Below are 13,664 nucleotides of genomic sequence, written 5' to 3' on the forward strand. Positions count from 1 at the left end.
CAACCAAAAATAAACTATCCTAAAACAGCGGAAGCAAACTATCCTAAGCAGTATAAAGCCGACTATCCTAAAATGGCAGAAAGCAATAAACCTAACTACACCTCCGTCAGACTAAGAGATCAATCCTGATAAACAGGATCATTCAGAGGTATGGATATGTCCTCTAAATCAAATTGCTCAACAAATGGCTTTAATCGATGTCCATTTACTTTGAATTCATTATCATTGGTTGGATTTCGAATCTCGACAACCCCATGAGGATAAACATTAGTAACAATAAAAGGACCGGTCCAACGAGATCAGAGTTTTTCCAGAAAGAGATGTAACTGAGAATTATATAAGAGGACTTTCTGACCTGGTGTGAATGATTTTTGAAGAATGTGTTGGTCATGAAACACCTTCATCCTGTCCTTGTAAATTCTTGAGTTCTCGTACACATCATTCCGGATTTCATTGAGGTCATTCAACTAAAGTTTTCATAGCGAGCTAGCGTTGTCTAAATTAAAATTCAAATTTTTGATCGCCCAGTAGGCTTTATGTTCTAACTCCACAGACAAGTGGCAGGCCTTCCCACAAACAAGTCTTAAGGGAGACATTCCAATAGGGGTTTTAAATGTAGTACGGTAAGCCCATAAGGTATCGGTCAATCGGATTGACCAATCCTTACGGTCAGGGTTAACCATCTTTTTTAAGATGTGTTTAATTTTCTTAATAAAAATCTCAGCTTGCCCACTTATTTGTGGGTGATATGGAGTGCTCACCTTGTGAGAGGTGCCATATTCATTAATTAAATTTGCAAATGGCCTGTTACAAAAATGTGAGCCTCCATCACTAATGATGGCTCATGGCATTCTGAACCAGGAAAGGATGTTCTCTTTTAAGAATTTAATGACCGTTTGATGGTCATTATTTCGGCATGGAATCGCTTTGACCCTTTTAGTGACATAAGTACGACAAGCAAAATATATAAGTTTCCAAAAGATTGGTGGAATGGTCCCATGAAATCAATGCCCCAGCAATCAAAAGCTTCTATGATAAGAATGAGGTTCAGAGGCATCATATTTCGATGGGATAATGTTCCCAACTTCTGACAACCCTCATAAGCTTTGTAAAACTCATGAGTATCCCTAAACATAATGGGTCAATAAAAGCCACACTGTAAAATTTTGGCCTTAATCTTTTCTTTTTTTTTGTAAAAAAGTAACCACCACAGATCTGAGAGTGACAGAAGGAGATGACACTTTGATGCTCGTTGTTTGGCAAACATCTCCTTAAGATTTGGTTTGGGCAATATTTAAATAAATTCGGATCATCCCAGAAAAACTTACGAACCTCGGCGAAGAATTTTTTCTTATCTTACGTAGTCCAATGTGTCGGCATGAAACCTGTGGCAAGATAATTAGCAATATCAGCAAACCAAGGTGAATGAGAGCTTTGAACAATTGTTCATCAGGGAACATGTCATTTATATGTGTCGTCTCAAGGGAATCAGAGAGATCAAGATAGGAAAGATGGTCAGCTACTACATTCTTTACTTCCTTTTATCTTTTATTTCTAAATCAAATTCTTGGAGTAAGAGGATCCATCTTATCAGGTGGGGCTTAACATCATTCTTAAAAAGAAGATACTTGAGTGTCACATGATCTTTGTAAATGACGATCTTGGATCCAATCAAGTAGGACCTAAATTTGTCCAAAGTGAACACTACGACTAAGGGTTCCTTTTCCATATTAGAGTAGTTCACTTGGGCAGAATTTAGAATTTTACTTGCATAATGAATAATGTAGGGCTTCTTTTCTTTTCTCTAGCCTAAAATTGCCCCAAGAGCATAGTCAGACACATCGCACATAAGTTCAAAAGGAAGGCTCTAATCGGGTGGTTGCATGATAGGTGCAGTGGTTAACATGCCCTTGAGCTTAGTAAAAGCTTCTTGACACTGCTCAGTGTACTCGTATGGTGCATCCTTTTGAAGTAGATTACATAGAGGACGAGAGAGATGACTAAAGTCTTTTATGAATCTCCGGTAAAACTCGGCGTGTCTTAAGAGGGATCGCATATCTCGTATGTTCTTGGGTGGAGGTAGGTTAGAGATAAGATCAATTTTAGCCTTATCTACCTTAATTCCCTTGGACGAGATGATATGTCAAAGGATAATTTCCTTACAAACCATGAAATGACACTTCTCCCAATTGAGTACCAAATTCTTTTCTTCACATCTTTTCAGCATACATTTAAGATTATTTAAGCAATCACTAAAAGATAGACCGAAGACAAAGAAATCGTCCATGAAGATCTCTAGATATTGCCTCACCATGTTAGAAAAAATACTCATCATACATCACTAAAAAGTGACGGGGGCATTACATAGTCCGAATGGCATCCTTTGGTAAGCAAATGTTCCACTCTATCTGGTTGTGGCCCGAATATTCGTCAAGGAAATAGTAATAGGAATGACCAGCTAACTTTTCAAAATTTGATCAATGAAGGGTAAAGGAAAGTGATCCTTCCTCGTGACGGTATTCAACTTCCTATAGTCAATGCATATTCTCCAACCAGTAGTAACTCTAGTTGGCATGAGTTCATTGTTGACATTGGCTATGATGGTGATTCTGGACTTCTTAGGAACCACCTGAGTTGGACTCACCCAATGACTATCGGATATTGGGTATATGATACCTACATCCAATAGTTTAAGAACCTCAGCCTTAATCACTTCCTTCATGTTGGATTTAAGCTATGTTGTGATTGCTGAGAGTTCTTCACATTATCCTTAAGATAAATGCGGTGAGTACAAATCGAAGGGTCAATTCCCTTGAGGTCCGCAATCGACCATCCAAGGGCTCCTTTATGCTCAATGAGAGTAGAGATGAGCATACTCTCCTTTTCTTTCTCAATGTGGGAAGAAATCACCACTGGGTATGTCTCATCTTGACCTAAATAGACATATTTCAAATTAGAGGGAAAAGGTTTTTTTGTTAAGCTTCAGTGCTTTGAGGTTAGACAGTAGAGGCACTACATAAGTTTGGGGCAATTCTTTAAATTGTAGCCTCCATCAGTTAACTTTAAGTACCGGTACAGTATCAACATAGCACCCATCTCCCTAATCATGTTGTCATCAAAATCGTGGGAGTGGGCCAGACACGTCTCTAGAGAGTCAGAGGATAAGGTCAAAAGTGTTTTATCTTATACGAAAGAGTCAATCATGTTAATGTCGTGGAAATCGTCATCATCCTCTAACCATTTGACTGTGTTGAAAAGATATTCAACTCCAATGTCATATTCCCAAAAGATATACTCATGACCCCATTCCTGCAATTAATTATTGTATTTGAAGTGGCAAGGAATGGGCGACTTAGAGTGACGAGAATTTGAGTGCTCATTTAATGATGGGTTCCATATCCAGGATGATAAAATCTACTGGATAGTAGAATCTGTCAACCTAGACCAACACATCCTCAATTACCCCTCTCGGTACACGAACTGAGTGGTCAGCAAGTTAGAAAGTGGTTAAGGTGGATTTCAATTCACCCAAACCTAATTGTTTGTAGACCGAGTAAGGAATCAGATTTACACTTGCTCCTAAGTCAAGAAGTGCATGCTTAATCTGGTAGTTCCCAATTACACAAGCGATGGTTGGGCTACCGAGATCTTTGTACTTTTGTGGCACATTTTGCTTTAAGAAGGCACTCACTTTTTCAGTTAAAAAAATTTTCTTTTTGATACTTTGCTGTCTTTTAGTCATACACAAATCTTTCAGAAATTTGGCATATGAAGGTATTTGTTTTATGACATCAAGTAGAGGAATATTGACCTTCACTTATTTCAACACCATTAGAATGTCCTGAGAGTTAGAGAGAGGTTTTGGTGCAACCAACCGTTGGGGAAATGGGGCAATCAGCTTGCCTTGAAGTTCTAGTTCTGATTCTTATGGAACAGTGCTAGGTCTATCATCATTATCCTCTTTCGGGTCCTTAGGCTTTTCAGCCCTTACCGGAATAGATTTGTCAATTATTTTCTCACTCCTAAGAGTGGTGATAGACTTAACTTGCTCCATCTGATTCGAAGAGCTTGGATCACTTATCTCATATTGCGGTTTGGGATTGGGGAATGGTTAGGCTAGAAGAATCCATTTTTCTCTAATTGAATTTTTTGTCTCACACCCTTGTATGGCCTTTGAAATGACTTGAAGGGTTTACAATATGCCCTGAGTGATAAGCTCTTGGTTTTGAATATGTTTTAGAACCGGATCCTCTTAAGATTTCACTTGATTTGGAATTTGATTGAAGAAACCTTGAGGAGTAGCAGTTTGTCCATTCCTCCAACTGAAATTTAGATGATTTCTCTAATTAGGATTGTATGTATTGGAGGTAGGTCCATTGAAAGGTCTTTGGTATTCACAGCATTAGATTTCTCATTCAACACCTCTTGAAAGGCAAGTATTGTCGGACAATTTTCAGTTGTGTGAACGTTGCAAGCATCAATACCGCAAACAGTTTCCTTAACCTTATCCTTCTTTAGTTCCATGGCCTCAAATTTCCTAATGAGATTGGACACTTTAGCATTAATATCATCATCCTCTTTCAGAAGGTATAATCTGCCCCTCTCCTTTGATTGAGTGGGCCTAGAAGTGGTGCTTGATTTTGGATAACTGTCCCATGATTGTGCATTTTCAACAAGACTGTCCAAGTAGTCCCACACATCATTGACATTTTTATTCATGAATTCCCCATTGCACATTGTCTCAACCAATTGGTGCATGAAAGATGTCAGTCCATTATAGAAAAAGTGTGTAATGCACCGCGTTTCAAAACCGTGTTGTGGGCATGAACTGACAAGATCCTTGAACCACTCCCAACGTTGGAAGAACGTTTCATCCTCATTTTGGGCAAAGTTCATGATTGACTTTCTAAGGGTGTTCGTTTTATGATGTGGAAAAAATTTCTTTATGAACTCCCTTATCATGTCATTCCATGTGCTAATAAATTTGGGACGTAGTGAATGCAACCACATCTTAGCTTTCTCTTTCAAAGAAAAAGGAAAGAGTTTCAATCTGACTGTGTCCTCAGACATGTTAGGAAAATATAAAGTGGTTATGATCTCATCGAACTCATTTAAGTGCAAATATGGAGTTTCAGATTCAAGTCCATGAAATTTTGGAAAGAGTTGGATCACCCCTGGTTTAATATCCATGTCCCGCAATTTTTGGAAAAACCATGCATGAAGGCGTGCTCACCCCCGCGGGTTGTAAATAATCTCACAAGGTATGAGGCGGGGGTGCTTGATGCACCTCATTCTCATCCTGGACTTCCTCAACCCGAGGTTGAGGTTGTCTTCCCAGTTGATTGACTGGTTGATTTGCAGTTATTACTTCAATTAACTCTAAGGATCTCGAGTGGTGTTTAATCTTGTGATGGATAGATAACCCCTCAACCAATCCTCCTTCACTCAAAAGACGTCAAGTGTAATCACGGACCCACTTGGCCATGAAACACTCTCAGCCCTCATTTCCGATTCTAACCAAAACCTAAAAGAGAGAAAGGAAATAGAAATCTAGAAATAGAAAGAGATAAGAAATTAGAAATAAGTTACCAAATTAGAAGTTCTTAATTAAAATCCTACAAAACAAAACAAAACAAGTCAGTTTTTTAAAACAGAAATTCTAAAATTAGAAAGTTCCTAAAAATAAAAATAAAAAGTAAACTAGTTTCTAAAAATGAAAAAGGAAAGTTTTTGAATATAGAAAATAGAAAGTTTCTAAAAACTGATTAGGAAAGTTCGAAACATAGAATTAGAAAGTAAGTTAATTTCTAAAAATAAAAGAAATCCTAGAATTAGAAAGTTTCTAAAAACAGAAAACAAACCCTAATCTAAAAATAGAAAAACCCTAATCTTAGCCTAATTCTAAAATTAGCTAATCTCAGAAAAATGTAACATTAATCCCCGGCAACGGCGCCAAAAACTTGTTCACAACCCCAAGTGTAGGGTCGCGATAAAGTAATAATCTTGGTGAGACCGAGGTCGAATCCACAAGGACTAATCTCGTGTGTTTTCTGAAAGCAACTAGAAGAAGAACTAGAAAAAAATGAAAACCTAAATCTGAAATATTTGAGAGTAATTATGAGAGATTTAATGAAAAACTTAAGAAATTCAAAGGCGGGAAACTAGGGTTTCCAAGGATCCACTTGTAGAAACCAGGGAGATCTATGCTCGATTTAAGTCACACGATTAGAATCAGAGTCCCATCCTATCCAACTGGAAGATATCTCAGTAAAATCAAATCTAAACTTCCGTTGACCTAGTTCTCAATGGATGAGAGGTGTGAGTACTGGAAGTGATTCCATCACAAAATCATGCCTAGGAGACAAGGCAAACAACAACAATTTACTAATCCCATAACCAATCTAAGAGAATCGTGAAAGCCAGGAAGGATTCCATCACCCAACCATGCTCAAGGGACGATGGTGAACAATAGGATTTCCTAGTTTCACGATCTCAATACATGAAAAGAACATACTCAAAGCTATCGCGGATCTATTGTAATTTGAGTCACAACAAATCATTAAAAACTGAAAGTATTCCTTAGAATCAAACTAGAATCAAAGAGAGTTCAATATAATCATGAATTAAAGTAATAGAAACATCCTATCATGCTACAAGCTTCACCTCTTAGCCCTAGCTAAGAGGTTTAGCCAACCGTAGACATGATTGAACTAGAATCTCTTAATAAAAGCATAAAAACTACTAAGGAAAGGGAAGAAAAAACTCTTGGCGACAGCTTCTCCATGCTTTTGCTCCACTCCTCAAACCCTAGATGATGCTTAGGGGTGCCCTAGGGTCCATTATTTATAGTTTTAGGCCTTAGACTTTTGCACCGAGTTGGAAATTTCTGGAAACCACTTCAAATTTTCGTACTTTGTGTGCGGGCTGCGAACCCAGGACTAGTCGAGGGTCACCTTTGACTGGTCGAGGGTTTCCTTCATAACTCTCTCTTCAATGGTCGAATTTAGACTATTTTGAGCTCATTAGAATGGTAACTTGACAAGCTTCCTGATGAGACCAGAATTGTCTAATTCTGAGATCGTTTGATATCCCAAAAGCACATTGGAACCCTTCGATTGTAATTTTGCAATTTGGATTGTTAATCTTTCCAAATCGAATGATCCAACGGAGATGCTCATAACTCCCTCATTTGATGTCGGATTGGGTCGATTTTTGGTCATCGAAAAGGTACTTTAGTGCTCTTTCATTCCTGACTTGAATCGTCCTATTGCGAGACCATTTGCTCATCCGTAAGTGGGATCACAGTCGTCGGTATTGAATTTTTCCTTCATCTCCTTGTCCAATAGTAACCTTCTTAACTCTCTCTCTTCAGTGGTCAAATTAAGATTATTTTGAGCTCATTGGAATGGTAACTCGACAAGCTTCCTAATGGGACCAAAATTGGCTAATTCTGAGATCGTTCAATATCCCAAAAGCATGTTGGAACTCTTTGATCGTCATTTTGCAATTTAGATTGTTAATCTTTCCAAATCGCGTGATCCAATGGAGATGCTCATAACTCCCTCATTTGATGTCAGATTGGGTCAATTTTTCATCATCTGAAAGGTACTTTAGTGCTCTTTCATTGTTGAGTTGAATCATCGAATTCCGAGACCATTTTCGCATCCGTAAGTGGGATCGCAGTTGTCAGTCCTGAATTTTTCCTTCATCTCCTTGTCCAACAATAATCGTCCTAAATACATGGTGGGGTCCATAGAGGGACGACGGATCTAGCCCAAACATCCAGATAGGCTCTAAATAGTGGTTATACCAAACTAGATACTACATATCCTTCCATCTATGGTAAGGGGTGATGATGTACTCTCCTATGGACAATGGATGGCCTAAGTGTCATACTTACATCAAGAATGGGCCTCATGGGTGAGTCTAATGGCTATACAACAAGGTGAGTTGAGAGGGTGAAGTTATGTACAACAAGTGGGCTTCCACACCCTCTCTTATCATGCAATAAACCGGGCCTTCCTAAGGGGCCCGATCCATACACATGGTGGGCTCCAAGGTTTGGATAATTCCTATAAGGTATGATGGAAAGCACCAACATCAAAGAGGGCCCAACGGTTTGGGTTAGCCCAATGGGTATCACTAACATCAATGGGAGTCCAACAGTTTAGGTTAGCCCAACAAGGGGAGATGGAAGGTGGGCTTAACAATGGGCCCTAAGGAGGTTTATAATGGTGGACATTTAACCACCATTGCCTCTTAGGGTGGGTCTCTCGAAATAAGAATCTGAATCACGATGGGGCCCTCAGCCCTTCTAATATCTAGAAATCAGATGGACAGCATGCGCACATCACTCACACATGGTGGCCTCACAAGACAGTCCTCTACACGACCCTAAAATGAATGGATAGAGTGTGTAACTCATACATCATGGCGTCGGAGCCCTAGAAGGCATCGATGCGCCCCACACATGTTGGACATCATGGATATAAAATACAGACATGAAGGTGGACTGATTTCCCAACGTCCAACCCACCAGCCTAGGGGCCTGTTGGACATCTAGCGAATGGATGGCCTAGATAAATGCATACACCTCATGGTGGTCCTACACATTACAGATGGGCCCCACTAAATGGACAGTGTGTGTATATAACATGTGTATCACGATGGCCAACTACTGGACGGTCAATCCAGTAGCGTCTTGGCCCAGTTGGGCGTCCAACCAGTGGACGGCCTAGACTGAAACACATACATGGTGGGTCCCATTGGATGTGGGCCACTCGGAAAGTGGATCGAGCCTAAGCTCTACCCAGCAAGTGTGTTGCTGGACGGTCTGACAGCCCCTACTGCTGGACGCCATTGACCTCTAGGCTTGGCCTAATTTAAGCCTACGTCTGAAGTGGTCTCACCACATGTACGGAGTGGATACAAAGCATACATTAAGGTGGAGTCCATGCAAGTGGGCCACCATGCCAAAGGCCCCAAAAACGATAGTAAGATAGGCCCTGCTCACTGGACGGTTGGATAACCTACATACATTAAAGTGGGGTCCACACTGAGGCCACGTAGCTGGGCATCCAATTGATATTTGAGTTTTTCCCTTTTTTGGGCCCGTGTGACCGCCCGGTCACACAGGCCACAAACCAGGCAGCGATGCAGCTCCATCTGTGGACAGCAGGTTGGTCCACTGAATGGACAAAATGGATAAAATTCATGCTCATCATGGGTGGGCCATCAACAGGGAAAGAGAGGGAGATGGAGAGAGAGAGAGAGAGAGAGAGAGAGAGAGAGAGAGAGAGAGAGAGAGATCTGTGGGGGAAGGGAGCTTCACCACTATGAACTCCCTTTGAGCTATAATACATACATCAAGATGGGTCCCAAAACCTGTGGGCCCTCAAATAAGGATATCAAGGTGGGGATACCATCCCCACCACAAACTCAATGTCTAGATGACCTCTTGCAAGATGGACATCAAATAAAACATCATGGTGCGTTCCATGGAGAATGGCTCCATTATGGATTACACATGCATATCATGGTGGGCCATTAGCCACACCTTAGGTCCAAAATGGGATCCCTACCATTAATCGATAGACCCTACTTGTCCCATGAATCACAAATAAAGATCTAACCCTATAAACACCAACCTATAGCTCTTCTTTTTGTCTCCTTGGAATCCTTAGCTCCTAAGTTCTCCTTTCAATGGTGGATGATGAAGTTTGGATAGTTGGATGGTGAGATTTGAGGCAGGAAAATTGGTCTAGCACTTGGCTTCTTTCTCTATCCTTAGGATTTTTCTTCTCTTGGTTGCTAGGGAAATGGAGGGAGATGAGATGGAATCAGTGAAAGATGGGAGATGTAAGGAGAGAGGGATGGGTGTGTAAGAAGGGATGGGATAGAAGGTATGATTGTTGTTGACTTTTGGATGAGAGAGGTATGGATTGCCATGCCTTGTTAGTAAGAGAGGGATGGGCTAGGTATGGGTCATGATGACTTGTTGATGGGAGAGGTATGGGTGGAGATTCCTCTCTCCCAACCTGGAATCTTCTGGATACATTGTGCGTGGTGTTTACTCAAATTATTCACGGGCCCACAACTCCTAGCCTAGGTATCGCATTGGTGGGCAAGACGCGATGATGGTGTGGTCGTGGGGGTATGACTTTCAGGTTGAGTCGACTCAGGTCTTTGGGGTGCATCTTAAGGTCACGTGCATTTGCTATCTATAAGTCGCGGGTCACTGAAATTCAACTGAGAGGATCTCGGGAGTTGGTGGAATGGTATGGTACAAGGATATGGGCCTTACAGCTCTTCCCTCCTAATAAAAATTTTGTCCTCGAAATTTACACTATAATGCAACTAAAGAGAGCTCATAACGAGAGGGAAGAGAAATTATGACATCATATATAATCAGAGACATAATATAAAATACAATCAAACATCAAAGAGATAGGGATAACACTCGCGAATCTCACCCTTTCGCTCCCAAGATGCCTCATTTACACTATGATAACCCCACTGAACCTTCACTAAGGGAGTGACCTTGGTCTGGAAGACCTGCTCCTTTCGATCAAGGATATGAACTGGCTGCTCAATTTAAGAAGCCTCCTTACAGACCTCTAAAGGCTGTCAATCTATCACGAGAACGATATCTAACCCACAGTTCCACAACATAGAATTGTGGAAAATATTGTGGACACTAGACAACTGAAATGGCAATGCAAGCCAATTGGCCATGACGCCAACGTGCTCAGTGATCTCGAAAGGTCCAATGAATCTCGGAGCAAGCTTACCCTTTGCTCCAAAACGAACCACACTTTTTATGGGTAAGACCTTGAGTACACATGTTCCCTAATAGCAAACTCTAAGGGATGACGCTGACAATCAGTAAAACTCTTCTGCCGACTTTGAGCTATTCGTATCCTCTGCCTAATGATATCGATGGCCTTTGATTTCCTTTGCATAAGCTCAGGACCTAGGAGACAGTGCTCTCCAATGTTGATCTAGCAACTCGGAGATCTACACGACCTGCCATAAAATGCCTCGAAAGGAGCCATGCCAATAGTCGCCTTGTAGCTATTGTTATATGCAAACTCAGCTAAACACGGGTGCTCATCCCATCTACCTGAGAAATCGATCACGCAAGCCTGAATCATATCCTCAAGGATCTGGTTGACACTCTCGATCTGCCCATCCTTTTGTGGATGATACATGGTGCTGAACTGTAAGGCAAACCCTATCGCCTTCTAAAAGCTCCTCCAAAACTAAGACGTGAATCTTGGATCTTGGTTAAAAACGATCGACACTGGAACACTATGTAGTCTTACAATCTCATCAATGAATAACTTAGTAAGGCAGTCCAAAGGCAAGGTCGCACAAATCGTAAGAAAGTGCGCCAACTTCGTTAGATGATTGATGACAACCCAGATGGCGTCATGATCGCACTAAGTCCTCAAAAAACCCATGCTAAAATATGTGGATATGTGCTCCCACTTCCACAACGGGACACTCAATGGCTGCAAGGGACCTGGGGGTCTCTAATGATCGGCCTTGACAGGCCGACATGTGCCACACTCGGCCACAAAACTGGTCATCTGACACTTCATCTCTATCCAAAAATACTACCTCCTCATGTCGCGATACATCTTCACGGAGCTGGGGTGGATAGTAAACCTCGATCGATGTGCCTCGGTCATCAGATCTCTGCGCAACTTTGGAACATCCGGGACACACAATTGGCCTCTAGAACGAAGTCCACCATTGGACCCAACCTGTTAATCTGACTGCTCCTTAGATGTGGCCTCTGCTTAGCAATCCAACAATGACTGATATCTCTGCTGAGTCTTGATTACCCTTGCAATAAGAGAGGGTTGAATCAATAAGCTAGATAACTGAACAATGGTAGACTGCAGACCAAACTCGAAGTTGTACTCAGCTACATCCTCGAGCATCCTCCACTCCTGGACCATCATATGTACCACCAGGCCCCGTGGCCGATGGCTAAGGGCATCCACCACCACGTTCACCTTGCCAGGGTGGTACTGAAGATCGAAATCATAGCCCTTCAGGAGCTCCATCCAGCGTCTCTACCTCATATTTAACTCTGACTATGAGAAGAGATACGTCAAGCTCTTATGGTCAGAGAAGAGCTCGAACCTAAAGCCATAAAGATAATGCCTCCACACCTTTAGTGCAAAGACAAGTGCTACAAACTCTAGATTATGAGTGGGGTATTTCTGCTCATAGATCTTGAGCTGGCAAGACACGAAGGCCATGGGCTTCTCGTGCTACCTCAGGACAGCACCCAAGCCAATATGTGAAGCATCGATAAAAACCATGAATCCTTCACTCCCAGAGGGAAGAGTGAGGACTGGTGCGGACGTAAGATGGTCCTTTAGCTCTGTGAATGCTCACTCACATGCGTCGCTTCAAAGGAAGTCAGTGCCCTTCTGGGTCAACTTGGTCAATGGGGTTGCAATACGAAAGAATCCCTCAATGAAACATCGGTAGTAACCCGCTATACCATGGAAACTACGGATCTTGGACGCGTTCGTGGGCTGGACCCACTAACGTACGACATCAATCTTCGAAGGGTCCACTGCGACGCCCTGCCTCGTCATCACGTGACCAAGGAACTTCGCCTCCTTCTGCTAGAACTCGCACTTCTCCAACTTCGCATAAATCTGATGTGCACGAAGGGTCTGTAGGGAAATCTCCAAATGCTGCTCATGCTCCTCACAGGTTCTCGAATATATCGGGATGTCATCGATAAATATCACAACAAACTGATTAAGATACAGATGGATGACCTCGTTCATCAACTTCATAAACACTGCGGGCGCATTGGTTAGTTCGAAGGAGATGACCTAAAACTCAAAATGACCATAGCGTGTCCTGAATGCTGTCTTCTAGATATCCTCCTCTTGGACACGAACCTGATGATAACTGGACCGTAGGTCTATCGTCAAAAAGAACTATGCCTTTTACAGCTGATCGAACAAATCATCAATCCTTGGAAGCGAGTACTTGTTCTTAATCGCGACCTTGTTGAGCTCTTGCAGTAATCCATGTAAAGCCTCAACAAGCCATCCTTCTTCTTCACGAAGCATATCGACTCTCTCTATGGTGAACTGCTTGGACACATAAAGCCTAACTCACATAACTCGTTCAATTACTTCTGTAGTTCCCATAACTCCAAAGGTCCCATACGATAAGGGGTCTTTGAAATAAGCACAATATCGGGCACGAGATCAATCTGAAACTCAGTGTACCAATGAGGTGGTAACCCCAGAATCTCCTGAAACACATCAGGAAAACCACAGACGATCGGTAGCTGCTTGATACATAAGGTGACTGGCTCCTCTACGACACAAGACATGAGGCAAGAAAGCTGCTCTCCTTTAGGCTCATCTATGAACTGAAACTGCGGCATGCTAGGTATATAAAATGTGACTATCCTCGTGGAGTAGTCCAATATGGCATGATACTCGGTGAGCCAATCCAGGATGATATCAAACTCGAACATCGGCAGAACAAACAGATCGACAGGCAAAAAGGTCTCCCCTACCAGAACGGAGCAAGACGAGCAGACCTGGTCTAACAATGCGGTCTTCCCCAAGGGCATCGATATTGAGAAACACTCATGAGTAGACTCTAATGGTAAACTG

The 13,664-nt window shown here is 41.8% G+C and overlaps 1 non-coding gene across 1 annotated transcript; it reads left to right on the forward strand.

Annotated features, from left to right (window-relative positions):
* The first annotated feature begins 4,807 nt into the window (after positions 1 to 4,807).
* Positions 4,808 to 4,914, forward strand: LOC131238362 (small nucleolar RNA R71). Its single transcript, XR_009167762.1, has one exon. It is a non-coding gene; the product is annotated as a small nucleolar RNA R71 (small nucleolar RNA).
* The last annotated feature ends 8,750 nt before the right edge of the window (positions 4,915 to 13,664 follow it).

This window comes from Magnolia sinica, chromosome 2, assembly GCF_029962835.1.
Source record: "Magnolia sinica isolate HGM2019 chromosome 2, MsV1, whole genome shotgun sequence".
NCBI lineage: Eukaryota > Viridiplantae > Streptophyta > Magnoliopsida > Magnoliales > Magnoliaceae > Magnolia > Magnolia sinica.